This window comes from Triticum aestivum, chromosome 3B (assembly GCF_018294505.1).
Source record: "Triticum aestivum cultivar Chinese Spring chromosome 3B, IWGSC CS RefSeq v2.1, whole genome shotgun sequence".
Taxonomy (NCBI): Eukaryota; Viridiplantae; Streptophyta; class Magnoliopsida; order Poales; family Poaceae; genus Triticum; species Triticum aestivum.
Genome location: NC_057801.1, coordinates 26071388 through 26082335, shown reverse-complemented (window position 1 = coordinate 26082335; position 10948 = coordinate 26071388). Strand labels below are relative to the sequence as shown.

The 10948-nt window shown below is 51.9% G+C and overlaps 1 pseudogene; it reads right to left on the bottom strand.

The window, feature by feature from the left end:
- Positions 1-9696: 9696 nt before the first annotated feature.
- On the bottom strand, positions 9697-10632 carry LOC123068354 (protein NEGATIVE REGULATOR OF RESISTANCE-like; annotated as a pseudogene).
- Between the last annotated feature and the right edge of the window lie 316 nt (positions 10633-10948).

Genomic DNA, 10948 nt, shown 5'->3' with positions numbered 1-10948 from the left:
TCTTGATACAAGTGATACTTATCACCATCACCATTCTTTTCCTGGTCACCGTGTTATTTCTAAACACCGACAAATAGACTGTGATGTGTAATCCCAAAACTTCTAGCAACCCTATTGCTTTGAAGTTAATGGTCGGTCGTTCATTCTTAGACTGTTGATTATTGAATCACCATTCTCACATTGGTCGTGCAACCCAACCCATATCTCGGGTGCACCTTTCAACCAATGTTTAATTGTGTATGTTTTCCTCGAGCTTACTTCCTTATATCATTTGATCTGACAAATGTTATCTCCTTGTTCACCTAATTGTGGAAATCCATCTTTTGGAAATCTCGAAGAATTGTCGTTGAGTTCATCATCCACCTCCTTGTCCTCTCCTTGGGATAATGATGAACTCTTGTTAACGGAAATCACTTCATGGTTCATTTCCCGAGAATCTTACAGTGTTATCCCATCAATTTGTGTTGCACCTTTCTTCTCAGGCATCCTGAGCCCGAGGTATCCTGACACCAATCATACCTGAACCTTGGTCAGATGTGATGGTTTGAACATATTCATTGGTCTTTAACCCGATAAGGTGATGTCATCCTAACACACCTGCCCGGAGGGCCTATTGTTATAGTTCTTCCTTTTAGCAGTGTTAGTCATTCTTCCGTGAGGAAATTGGAAGACTTATTCTATAAGTTGTTCCTGATGGATCCTTTGTGTTCCCAAAGTCTGATCTTCACCTAATGACCATGTCAATGCTATCTCGAAGCATGCCTGTGGTACTCCGATTTTCAATAAGAACATTTGAAGCCCAATGCTAAATGTTTCTTGCTCAATTATCCAAGCACCGTTGTATGGGTAATGTCATGAAATTTCTCTCCCCTACCTAAGGAGTTTTCTACATAATATCATGTCATGGATATCATGTTCTGCTTGTCCTTGGGAAGGATATACCCCTGATATACGTGTTTAAGCACATTTTCCTTCCCGTTGTTTTGTTCAAACTTTCTTGTAAACTACTTAATCGAGCAGTGGTAATTCTCCTGCTTATGTAAACACCTCGGTGTACAACTCTGTCAGTAAGACCCTGTTGAAATTGTCGATAGCATTCCGGTCACCACCGATGGACGAGAACTTTGCCTATTGGTCCGCCTCGTTCAACGAGCAGGAAAATGGTTCTCTTCGTCCCTCGCCCCTGGTACCGACATTGTGCCGACATAACTGATAGGCTACCCTCTGACATGCCTTGCTATTGTGACCGTGCGAGATGTCACCGCTCCTATTTTTAACCCACATGGTGGGCCCATAACCCACAGTTCCACAGGATCGAAACCTGACTCTCCTGTACACCCCCTGTTCCCAAAGTTATTCCTCACGCGTGGCCTCGTGTGTAATTCACGAGCCACCTTCTGATGAGATCATCAATCTGGTATCAGACGCAATACTTATTCCCATTGCTCTGAACCCCTTTCACACTTCGCTTCAGGCAACGAACGATTGCCTATGCGCTTGAAACTTCTATTTTGCACCTTCTTGCTTTGCTCTCGATATTGTCTTAAATTTCAATTCGAGAGTTACTTTCCGCCACCTTCCTCGTTGTTGTCTACCAGATAATCTACCCTGCAGAGATCCATTCTTCGGTATACCCCCTAAATCTTTCGTTAGTACGATGAAATTTCCGAAGAAAGGATGATGACTCATCATGATGACCTGAAGCAGAGAAAGGAAGACATCAATATAATGGGTCGACCTCTTCGAGAAGAGCAACCAAGACTGAGAAGATCCGTTAGCATTTCGTAATTAGATCCCTCCCCCCTTACTCCTGCTCCTAAATCTCGGGACGAGATTTCTTGTAGTGGAGGAGAATTGTGACGCCCGGATAATCAAGCTACAGTAACCTCTGCTAATGACACCACATCACCTCCGTTACTGTCGCTAATCTCGCGTTAGTTCGAAAACGATTCAAATTCAAATTTGAGATTTAGGCGAACAACAAAAGTTTTCAAACATTAAAACTAAAATGTCCAAAATGTGTCAAATAAATCATGGGTAATACTAGTGGAGAAACCACAAATTTTATAAAATGTTTAAAGGCTCTAAACTAATTAAAATAGCAGCTATAACAATTAATTAAATGCCTTTTAAAAATAATAATAATACAAACTATTTTAATTAGGTGTCAAACTTTTGGGGCAGTAGAATAAATTATGACATTAAATTAGGAGTTGTATTTATATTTTATAAAACAGAAATTAAAAGAAAATAGATAAAGAAAAGAAAACAGAAAACAAAGCTAAAAAAACGAGAAAGCAACCCCCCCCCCCCACTGGGCTTCGGCCCAGCAGGCCACAACCCCCCACTGGGCCAACCCACCGGCCCAACCGGCCACCACTCCCTCTCCTTATCCCCCCACCCCCGCAAAGCCTAGCCTGCACCCACGCCCCACTCGCCCCACTCCTCCCGCACGAACCCCCCCCACTCATCCCCTTCGCTCCTCCCACTCCTCCTCGATCTGGATCGGGGATCCGCCCCCGACGATTGCGCCTCGCGCCCCGACATCGGTGCCCGTCCCCGATGCCGCCTCACTCCGTCATCGGCCTCCTTCTCGCCGTGATGCCAACGCCGCGTTACCGCCGACCCAGGCGACCCCGACGCCCGCCTCGCCGACCCATCACCGAACGCCATCGCCGCCGTCCTCTTCGTCGCCGGTGCCGCGTCGTCGAGCCCCCCCCGAGCCCACTTAGCACCTCTACAGGCTCATGGTGAGCCCCTCTGCCGATTCCCCGCCTCTCCCCTTCGAGTTCCTCGCCTTAGGAGCCCCGCCCGAGTTAGGCCACCATGGCCGGAGCTTCGCTTCGTGCGTGCCTTGGCCGCGCTCCCACGCGCCTCGGGCCCCTCCCCGCGCCCGCTCACCGCACTCCCTCACCGCGCCCCGCGGCCCCCCCTGTCGCCGCCCTGCGCCCACGCCGGCGCCGTCCCTTGGCCGCTGCCGCTGCTCCAGTCGAAGCGGCGCCCCTGCCGAGCCCGCTCCTCCCTCCGTCCGCCCCTGTTCCGTGCGCCGTCGCAATCCCCGTTCTCCGCCCGGTTGGCTCCCGGCGAGCCCCGCCGTGGTCACCAACCCCCCTGCTCCGGCAATCTGCCGGCTCCGCCCGCCCCTGTGGTGCGCCCGAAAGAGCGGGTGCTGGGCACCGTTGCGCCCGCGCCCGTTCGGGCGACAACCGCGCGGCCATGCGCCCGAAAACCGCAAGGCCCTTGGGGCCACAGACATGTGGGGCCCATGCCCCAGAACTTTATTAAAAAAAGGAATTAAAAAATATATATTAAATAAAAAATAATAATTAAATTAATTAATTAATTACGGAATTAATTAAGTTAATTAATCATAATTAGATTAACCTAATTAACTAATTAGTTTAATTAAACAGTAATTAGATTAGCTAAACATTAATTAGACTAAACAGTCAATGACGAACGGGACCCACCTGTCAGGTTGACCAAGTCAATCCTGTTGACTGCTGACGTCAGCATGACATCATGCTGACGTCATAAATTCATTTTCGAATTAAATAATCAATTAATTAAATTCCAGAAATTAATATAATCTTTAGAAAATCATATCTTTTAATCCGTAACTCAGATTAAAATATTTTCAACATGAAAGTTGCTCAGAACGATGAGACGATTCCGGATACGCTGTCCGTTCGTCCGCCACACACCCCTAACCTATCGAACCCGCAACTTTCCCCATCCGGCTCCTCTGCCCGAAAACATGAAACACCAGGGATATTTTCCCGGATGTTTCCCCCCTTAACCGGCATCACCTCATACCACGTTAGGGCCCGCCTAGCATCGTTACTTGTCATGTCATGCATCGATATGCATTTGTTTGCATTGTATTCATTGTTTCTTCCCCCTCTTCTCTCCGGTAGACTACGAGACCGACGCTGCTGCTGCCCAGTTCGACTACGGAGTTGACGACCCCTCCTTCTTGCCAGAGCAACCAGGCAAGCCCCCCCTTTGATCACCAGATATCGCCTACTCTTCTCTATACTGCTTGCATTAGAGTAGTGTAGCATGTTACTGCTTTCCGTTAATCCTATTCTGATGCATAGCCTGTCATTGCTGCTACAGTCATTGATACCTTACCCGCAATCCTAAATGCTTAGTATAGGATGCTAGTGTTCCATCAGTGACCCTACACTCTTGTCCGTCTGCCATGCTATACTACTGGGATGTGATCACTTCGGGAGGTGATCACGGGCATATACTATATACTTTACACTGTTACATTACTGGTGATACTGTTTGGAGATGGGGGCTGAAGGGGCAGGTGGCTCCATCCAGGTAGTGGTGGGCCTGAGTTCCCGACGGCCCCCGACTGTTACTTTGTGGCGGAGCGACAGGGCAGGTTGAGACCACCTAGGAGACAGGTGGGCCTGGCCTTGTTCGGCGTTCGCGGATACTTAACACGCTTAACGAGATCTTGGTATTTGATCTGAGTCTGGCTACGAGCCTATACGCACTAACCATCTACGTGGGAGTAGTTATGGGTATCCCGACGTCGTGGTATCAGCCGAAGCACTTCAGACGTCAGCGACGGAGCGGCGCGCGCCGAATTGGACTGGAACGCCACTAGGCTAGGTCTGCTTTCGGCCGCGTACGCAACGTGCAGGTGTGCTATGGGCGATGGGCCCAGACCCCTGTGCGCTTAGGTTTAGACCGGCGTGCTGGCCTCTCTGTTGTGCCTAGGTGGGGCTGCGGCGTGTTGATCTTCCGCGGCCGGGCATGACCCAGGAAAGTGTGTCCGGCCAAATGGGATCGAGCGTGTTGGGTTATGTGGTGCACCCCTGCAGGGAAGTTAATCTATTCGAATAGCCGTGATCTTCGGTAACAGGACGACTTGGAGTTGTACCTTGACCTTATGACAACTAGAACCGGATACTTAATAAAACACACCCTTCCAAGTGCCAGATACAACCGGTGGTCGCTCTCCTCAGGGATATGAGGAGGGGATCGCCGGGTAGGATTATGCTACTGCGATGCTGCTGGAGATGCTACTGGAGTTGTTACTTGGAGTTGCTACTTGGAGTTGCTACTTGGAGATGATTCTTGGAGGACTTCAATCTACTCTCTTCTACTTGATGCAAGACGGAGGCTGCCAGAAGCGTAGTCTTCGACAGGATTAGCTATCCCCCTTCTTATTCTGGCATTCTGCAGTTCAGTCCACTGATATGGCCTCCTTACACATATACCCATGCATATGTAGTGTAGTTCCTTGCTTGCGAGTACTTTGGATGAGTACTCACGGTTGCTTTCTCCCCCTTTTTCCCCCTTTCCTTTCTTTCTGGTTGTCGCAACCAGATGCTGGAGTCCAGGAGCCAGACGCCACCGTCGACGACGACCTACTACACCGGAGGTGCCTACTACTACGTGCAGCCCGCTGACGACGACCAGGAGTAGTTTAGGAGGATCCCAGGCAGGAGGCCTGCGCCTCTTTCGATCTGTATCCCAGTTTGTGCTAGCCTTCTTAAGGCAAACTTGTTTAACTTATGTCTGTACTCAGATATTGTTGCTTCCGCTGACTTGTCTATGATCGAGTACTTGTATTCGAGCCCTCGAGGCCCCTGGCTTGTATTATGATGCTTGTATGACTTATTTTATTTGTAGAGTTGTGTTGTGATATCTTCCCGTGGGTCCCTGATCTTGATCGTACACATTTGCGTGCATGATTAGTGTACGATTGAATCGGGGGCGTCACAGACGCGGCGCGCACAGACCTGCTAGCTGCCCGGTCGGCGTCCGACGAGAGCGCCGATCGTATGTGGCGGGGGCGGCGAGGCGTCTTCTTAATCTTGTGCGGCTGTGCGGTGGGGGAAGCGGCGGCGGGAACCAGTTTGCTCCCTGGCGGTGGGGCGAGACTGGGGACAGGGGCGGCGTTGCTGGGTGGATGTGGAGGCGGCGGCAGCTGGAGGAAGAGTCGCCGCAAAAATGGGCGGCGGCGTCGGTGACGGAGGAGACGGGGGGCGAGGGTTGCTTGTTGGCGGGGGGGAGGGAGGCCAATGTGCCACAGACCAGCGGGCCCGGGGACAGGAGTAGGCGACCGCGCGCGCGTCCGTCACGTGTCTGCGCCGACGCAAATCAGGCTCAAAAATAGGCCGGGAATTGGTCGCCCGCAGACGAAAAACGGACGCGCGTCCGTTTGGATCGGCGCGTTGGGGCGCCTTTTCTGTCCGCGCCGACCCAAACAGATGGCCGCGAACGAAATGGGTCGCCCCATTGAAGTTGCTCTAAGACGCGGCCGGTCGCCCGGAGGAAATCGTCACCTGGACGAGGTCGAAGCGAAGATGGATGCCGAGGCCGACGCGGAGGAGCCGGAGTTGCGGCTGCTGCCCATGTACCCGGAGCCGGGCACGGAGATATGTTATTTGATCTACGTAGTAAGTGGATTTCGTCGTTTGCATGCTTTTGTATCGATTTGAGGTTTATAGTATGAAGGTATCCGAATGCAGATGAGTAAATTTAAGACCTGATCGGGCGTTTGAGGGGCCGGATTTGCTGTCGACGACTGTAGATGCTCCGAGTGAGTGAGACAGGGAAAAGAGGATAATATAGGAAGGCGCAACTTTGGCGACGTGGAACACGACGCTGGATTGTACCAGATCACGCGGCTCGCACCCGACCGACGCAAGACGCGGCCGGTCGCCCGGAGGAGATCGTTGGCCTTGTGTGAAGGCCAGCCGCGGGCCTGACGGTGGCGTGACGACGCTCACGGGGTCACGGCTAACGCCCATGCCCCAAAATCCAAAACGCAGAATCCGCAACGCAGGAAACGCCAGCCCCGCACCGAAAACGTCATTTTCCGTGTCCGCGACCGACGGGGACCCGTCATGCGTGTATCTCGCCGCCGGCTCCGTGGCCAGACCGGACGATGTATGTCCGTCCGGCCAGCCCAGGCCAGGCCAGGCGCCACATGCACCGCTCGTACTACACCGGGGAGGACCACCGGACACGCGGAAATGATGAAGCAGGTGGTACTGGCACTAGTACGACGCACCGGCGCCGGTGGCCGGTGGCCGGTGGGCGATGCGTTGCGTGCACCGCAATAATTCCCTATTCAGTTAGTTGGTTGGGAGGTTGCCGCAGGTCTGCAAAGATAGAGTATTAATGAAACGAAACGGGGTGGAGGGCCGCAACTGGGGATCGCGTTCGCACGGGTCTGCCGGCCGTGGTCTGCCGGCGTCACGGCCCGGGCGTGGCGTGACGACGTCCCTCTGCTGGCGTGGGCGCGCACCGCACCGAGGAGCAGACTGTGTTCCTCCGGCGACCGGCGGCATTCAAGTCAAGCTTACCCAGCCCCGTACCGTGCGCGTCTTTTTCTCCACGATATGCTCGTGTCCCTCCCGTGCACCGCGTGCGTGCGGTGGATGCATGCACCGGCGGCGACCGAGCAGCGGGAAGGCGTCAGCTTTGCGCGCGCCTCCACGCCGGGCTCGCCTCGGCTCTCCGCCATTGACCTCGTACGCTTCGCCGCAGTCAACAAGGGAGCCGTTTTTACCGCAGCGCCTCTCGTTTTTCCTTCTCTTTCTTCTTGGATGACATCCCAACGCCCATATCTTATTTTAGTGTAAGAATTATTATTATTGATGGGAGGGGAACGTGTCTGCCCGACTACGGGCCAATGCTAGCTGGTTTGCAGTGAGAAAACTATTTTTAGTGTGGATTTCTTTTATTGAAGTGGGGCATGTGAAATTGCCGGCCAAGTTAGCAACAAAACTGTAGCCGTAGCCGCCGGTGTCACATGTAGAAAGAACCAGTGCTCCTCGTACGAATACGGCCCTAACTTTTGCGTGGAATCCAATGCTTCCCCAAGCAAAGGAAAATCTAGGCGCCGGTGGTAGAAAATTAGCCAGCTACCCTTCTGTTAATTTACCAAAGATATAAGTATTTAGTTTGACTTGACTGCAGAGAGTTTGGCACCGTGCAAAGTCTTGGTCTATACCATATGCTAGTACTGCTACGTCCTACGTTCCTACAATAAGATTTCTTATATGATGGCCATGTGCTCAACTTATTCCTGGCTTCCCGCTGATCTCCTTTTAGCAGTACAGAGTTGATTTCTCGGCCTACCTTCAGCACCTAATGGTACGGCATCTACGACACTATGGCCTAATTAAGTTGCTTGCAACCTTCACCCAAGCCCAAGGGGCAAGCTAGCTACTCCTTTTGACAAAACCGGTTTCTTCTCACGATGGGACAAGCGGAATACATTCTCACCTCATTATATTGCCCTCCCACAGTATGTAGTAGTACGAGGGAGATGCTGGCCGCTCGACGGACGGGCGGCCAAGGATGAAAGTGGCGGCACTAGCCACTATACGAGTATCCTGTGATACGGGAGCTTAGGTGCTCCCATGATACGGGCTTTTGGGTCATCGGATCTCAGATCCAACGGCGTATGAGAAGCTGCTGTAGCTGCTGTACTTGTTCGCATTTTTTAGATTCTATGAGGGCTTTCTTACAAAAATGTTCACCATCTCACATGAGCTGTTGGATTTGAGATCCAACGGCTGAGGTCGCACGGGAGCACCTAAGCTTAGGTGCTCCCGGAGCACCAGATATTTTCCCCACGATTGATACCTTGTGTTCATATCTCTTTTATTACTGTTGCTGGACTGTACGTAGTCGTCTATGAACGAATAAAGCGAGCAGTTCTCCTGACCGGGTAGAATAGTGACACGGCCCGAGTGGTTAGGTCATGCTGCCATGGTGCGCGTGACGTACTCAGAATGTGACTCCACGGCCAGCAGACCACCAAACTGAAACGATCGTGCTACAATTTTTTCTTTTTTTTGAGAAAGATGGTGCTGCAATATTTAGACTACGAGGTTTCATCTTTCTTGCGGGATTCAACTGTGCAAATTAAGTTCTGCTCTTACTACTCCTAGTGTCTAGGAATCGATCCATCAATAAATATTATAAAAGTAAAACATGACTACGCTCAACTTTCTTGTCCTAAATAAAATAGGGTGAGATGAGACGACACCAGGGTGCAGGATATTGACACACAGTAGTCTTTTTTTTTTAAAACGCCGATTCACCGCGCTCTTCAAACCACAAATTAACCAGTTTTTGTTTTGGCGACAAAACACTGCGCTAATTCAAAATTTTATACCGAGTATTGGTTATTTAATTCAGCAGAAAAATAAATTTATTATTGTGGAAAGAGAAGGAGAACGCGTAAATAATTCCTTCAGGAGGAAGACATCAATCTCAGACCTGGCAGTAGCAGGGCTGTGGTTAAAGCCGTGCAAATTAAGCAAGCACAAATAATATATAGAAAAAGTAGGGACATATCAACAAATAAAGATGACCACCAAGCTTGTCCTCGTCAATTAATTCTGGTGTTCTATTTCCTTTTCTAAAAGGTACGTAGAAGAGCAAGTTTGTAGGATATTGTTTACTTCGCTGTCGGTTATTCAGAAAGATTGGACCACAAATTAACTTGCACATAAAGCATTGAGCCTTGGGATAAAAACTACTCCCCCGATCCATATTATTGTCCTAGAGAGTAATATAATTTGCTAAATATTGTATTTAACATTAAAAAAACTCCTACTAATTCGTCTCAAAAGGGAAGGAAAATTCAGATACAAGCGTCCAAAAAAACTGAAACTACCGATCTCAGCATTGGCAATAATAGGGCTGTGATTAAGCTAGAAAATCATTTGAGTCAAGCAGGCACCAATAATGAAGCAACGGTACAGCAGTAACCCTTCCATGTGCACGTACGTCTCTGAAGAAATTAAGTAGTAAGTAGTCGTACTACAGTACTAATGTTGGTTTAAACATACCGAATTACCACTGGTAAGGTAACTAACAAATGATGACGGTGATCAGTTTGCTAAGCGCCGGCCGGGCGGCGGGCGGTGGTACAGAGGAGCATGGAGAGTGTCGCCGCCGGCCAGCGCGCGCGCGTCCGTCCGTCCGTGCGCACGCCGAGCTGCGGGGGCGCGCCGAGGCCAGGGGTCGTCCTCGTCATCCGTGCGGCTCTACTCTAGGCTTGCACCTCGGGCTCCGGCTCGGCGTTGAGGTCGAGGCCGCGGAGGACCGGCCGCCGCGGCGGCGTGCCGTTCTCGGCGACGCGCTCGTCGGCGGGCTCCCGCTGCTGCTGCTGCGAGGGAGGAGGCGGCGGCGGGGCGGGCGGCGCGAAGTCCTCCCAGGAGAAGCTGGGGCACCAGGCGGGCGCGCGCGGGGCCGGGGCGGCGCGGGCCGTGGCCGCGGCGACCCCGCCCGAGACGAGCCGGCGCGAGGCATCGCGCATGCGGCGCAGGATGGCGTAGAACTCCTCGACCTCGGCGTCCGACACGTCGTCGACGCCGACGGGGGCCGGGGCGGGGGAGGAGCGCTTGCGCTTGGCGGTGGCGCTCGGCGCGTCCATGGTCACCACCGCGCGCGCGGGGGCGGTCGTTGCGCGTGTGTTCCTTTGCTTGGTGGGTGAGCGGTGGGCGCTGTCGCGGGTGGTCTGGACGAGTGAGTGTCTCGGAAGAAAAGAACCGCCCACGCTTATATGATCCCCAGAAAGAATGGCCACCGGTTGGAGAACAATTTAGAGAGCGGTGAAAAAAAAGGCGCTGCCTTTTTTTTAAGACGGGACGGCGACTGACTCCACCACCCATCCCATCCTGCTCACGAGAGCTGTACTTTGTACCGTTGTACGCACGTACGTACGCGCACTGGCTACGTACGCACTGCAGGTGTGAAGCACCGGGACCCAACGAGAATTGCGTGGCACTGGCACTGCTCCTCGTCTGTTTGTAGATGTGGAACTTTCAAGGATGCCCGAAACATCACACGGTCGATTCGGATGCATCGAGAATTGTCAGTGTGTGTCATCGTGTAGTCGAGTGGTGCTCTGCATGAATCAAAACTTCATGGTCGACCGCGCACGCGTGTTCGTCGT